The following is a 4,137-nucleotide window of genomic DNA, read 5'->3' as shown; positions in this document are numbered from 1 at the left end:
GTCCACGTTCGAGTCGATTCCACAGTACGTACTCTGCGCGTGTGGGTGTGTGTGTGTGCGTGTATTTCGAACACTGTAAATCATCTGCCTGGCAGGCCATGAGTGCGAGCAGGAGGCCCTCTGTGTGCGCATGTTCGAAAAGCAGGGTGTCCCGCTCTGGCCCGAAACTGACTCCGCCCCGTGCCTTGATTTATGGACAGAGGGTGCCAAGGCAACCGGCCTATGGCGCTGCAGAGCTGGCTCTCCGTCTGTCTCCCCCGTGGAAATGGAAAAGCCAAAGAAAACAAAAGAAGAGGAAAAAACAGGTAGTTGGCTCCAGCGCTGGCCAGCTCTCTTTTGTTCTTTCTGCTCCAGATTAGGCCGAAATCATCCTAGATTAGGATGCGATGCGATGCGTCTACCCAGGCGGGTCTCTCCCCAGCCCAGCCCCAACACCCTGCCCCTGAAGCCCACTCCCCCCTCCCCACTTTCCGACTTTATTTGTATTCAATCGTGGCGCTGTTCCCCTAAATCACCGTCACATTATTATTTCGCATTATTATTTTATAAACGTTTCGCCGCCGTTCCACGTTCATTTCCATTTTTATTGGCTGCCTTCGAAACTTTACACAAAATCTGTTCGCTGCTGCTCCTCCTCCTTCTCCTCCTGCTCCCAACCCCCCTCCTGCAGAATTCTGTATTTTGTGACTCCCTTTAAAACGAGCTCGTTTGCAGTTGTCTCTGGATTTAAATTTATTGGCTCCGGTTTCGGTTTCTGTTCGCTGTTCTCCACCGTCTTCTGTCTTCTGTCGCTGGGTTCACTTTGGGGCTCATAAGCTCCAAGTTCAAGTTCTGATGATTCATTCTGATTTTGGGTTAACGATTTTGATTTGTTTGGCTAAATGCCTTAATTAAAAATCAATTTCATATTTGCTACCAACATTTTTGTCAATGCTGAACAAATGTCTATTGATTTTCGTTGACATTTGAATTTGAATGAACTTGTTAAAGGCTTTGATTGGGTATGAATACCTATAGATATTCAATACAAAGACACACCCCAAAAATTGGTTTAAATTTTCAATGGGGTTTCAATTAGGAGATTTTTGAGGTTGTTTAGACTTGATTTAGATATGGAAAAAGCTTTAAAAATATCCCATCTTTCTAATAGTTAATCTTTCACATAACCAGCATTTACATACTTAGAAGGAAATTGTCATCAACCCGATATTTACTCTTCCGCTTTGCATCCCACTTTTCCAGATGTTTTTCCCCCTGCATATACACACACATGCATATGTAGAACAGCCTCTCCTCTCTATAAAAATATGTAAAAAAAGATATGGTATATGGTATGGGTAAAAATGAGAAACTAAAAAAAGAAATCATAAGAGAGACGCCTGCGTGTACTTCTGTAATTGGAGTTGATGTTGGCGATGCCAGCGGGCAGTCAGAGTCAGACTTTGGGACGGACTCACTCCTATGCCATACCATTCCGGACCCATCGAGGGTCGGTACCGGTCCCGGTCCCGGTCCCCTCTCTCCGTCTCTTTGTGCAGCAGCAGCATCCAACATGTTGCAGGCGATTTTTCATCATCGTTGCATGTTGTTCCTCTGCTGTTGTTGCGCCACACACTCGCCTCGCACAGTTTTTAATATGAAACAATCAGCAGCATTTGTAGTTTGTTTTTACTAAAAATGTTATAGGAATTTTCAAATTAAATGTGGGCATAGCATAGGAACTATCGTTGCAGCAACAGCAGGAGCAGCAACGGAACTGCCACTGCAACAGTTTCCAATTAAACGATCCAAGAAAAATGGCCCCAACCCGAGTCCCAGTCCCGGTCCCAGTCCCGATCCCGGTCTCGACTCACGACAATTCGTTAATACCTTGCCATTTGAGTTCTTCACGCATCCGTAATGGAAATGGGGGAATGCTATGGGATGGAGGATGAAATGAAAGATGGGAGACTGGAGTTTCAGATGGGTATACCATGTCTACGAGTAGTTGATAAATACCCCCCATTTAGGGACAACACACACAAGTCGGAGTTAGTTGGGATAGTAAGCGATATTTGGAGCAGGAACAGCCAACAGAACAGAACTGCTGCTGCACTTGGCGATGCATTGAGAGATGCACTTCCATTAAAAGCCAATTTAAATTAATTTCCATTCCCTGCTTTTTGGCAGCTACCAGTTTTCCGTCTTTTCCTCAACCTTCTCTGCCCTGAAGGAGACCAGGCCCTCTCCTCTGAGTCTCCTTCTGTGTCAGTGCCAGTGTCAGTGTCAGTCCATTCACATTTGATTATGACAAACGTGGCTCAGCTGTCAGGCAATGAGCTACTTAGTGCAAACAAGATGGCTGCCAGAGTGGCCAAGAGAGGGAACGACAACAGCTCTAAGACCGGGTGAAGTGGTTCTCTCTGTGGCAGGAGGAGGAGCGGTAGCCCGGGGGCCGGAGGTCATTAGGAGGAAACAACAGCTGAGCGTAAGCGAGGAATAAAAGCAGGAGATTGGTAAACACAATTTCAGAGAAGTTCCAACAAATTTGCATTTAAAAAGGGATTTTAAAGCTTGAAATTCTATGAATATTTCTGAGGGGAAATCAGTTGAAAATGTGTACAAATTTGTAAGCTACATTTTATTGGTATAAATCCACTAGAACGAGTCTCCTGAAATATTCAATTAATTTTGTATACCCATAACAAAACATTTTTATAAAATATCCTCTAAAATACCACATTTAATGAACATTTAGGCTACAATTATCTTATAAAAAGGAACACTGAAGAGTTTGGACCTTCCATCTTCCACCAGAACGTTATCGAATTAATGTTTGAATCATGAAAGCCACAAAATAGCAATCTAAAAACTGTGCAAATACCCGTAATGCCGCATCTAACGCAGGCCAAACGCCATTTTGATTGAATTTTTATACACATATACTCGATTCTCTCTATGTATACTACAAAGGACCATAAGGACACATTTGCCAGGCAGCCAGCCAGATAGCGAAGCTTTTTTTTCGTCGTCCTGTGTGCGAAAAGCTTCAACTGTATATTGCTCTCGCTTTGGCCGCAGCTGCTGTGCGGAAAGGAGATGTGTATAAGGATGGGAGGAAAAGGGAGTGGAGTGGGACGGGGACTGTTGCGCATGTCCTGTGCCACAAGCTGCGTACTTATGCGATGATTAATACGCCAGGACAGCGGCAGCGGCGAAAGTTGCTCCACCTACGAGGATGGGGTCGACCGTCGACAAAGCCTTTAAAGATACAGTAAGAGGAGCATCCTTTAAGTATGAAAATTCCGAGGCTAGAAATTTAAAATGGCTGAAAACGAGAGACACAGCTGCTCCTGCTGCACACAGACAGGCAGCCCCTAGGACTCGTTCTCAGCAAATCCTGACAGCAATCAATCAGATTGCAACAAAAGATACGGAGTCGAAAAAAAGAATTTCTATAAATGCCTGAATGGCTGCCTGGATGGATGGCTGGATGGCTGGATGGAACGGAATGGATGAAATGGAGTGCTAGGGCTGCCTGCCTCCTCCTGGCTGCTGCTCTTGAAATGCTGCGCCAAGGTCGAGCTTCGGCATTCGGGTGTCCTTCTAACAGGTCCTCGCTGCCAGCCAGCATTGTTCGACATGTTCCAGTTGTAGTTTTTGGCAAATGTTTGCCAATTTCTTACCCTCAACTCCTTTCGGTCGGGCTCATTTGTGTTCATTATCGTCCTGCGGCGCGCCGCCAACAAAATCCTTCCATCCCATCCATCCCTTTGCCCACATTATGCGTGTGAACAATGCGGGGCATTCACTTGCCTCGCCGGACAACTCTACATGTGTCTTGCCTCCTACACTGCCTCTTCCACTGACTCTGACTCCCTACCGCCGGTGCTAATCAGCGCCGCTTTAATTAGTTCACCTCATCAAGGCCACATTAAAGGCGCAGAAGGATGGCAATGGCAATGGCCATGTGCAGTATTATTCGCAAAAGGAATAAGTTGGTCACGGTTTGCATGTGGATGGAATGGAAGTTAGTCCGGTAAAGATACCCCGCAATCTACAATTGATTCTGTGGCGAAAACAGGTTAACCCCTACTGGAGGGGATAATTTTTTATATTTTTAAACTTTTATGAGCTATTTCAATAGACTTATTGCTT

This window comes from Drosophila pseudoobscura, chromosome 2 (assembly GCF_009870125.1).
Source record: "Drosophila pseudoobscura strain MV-25-SWS-2005 chromosome 2, UCI_Dpse_MV25, whole genome shotgun sequence".
NCBI lineage: Eukaryota > Metazoa > Arthropoda > Insecta > Diptera > Drosophilidae > Drosophila > Drosophila pseudoobscura.
The sequence above is the reverse complement of the archived record's forward strand: the minus strand, read 5'-3'. Positions refer to the sequence as shown.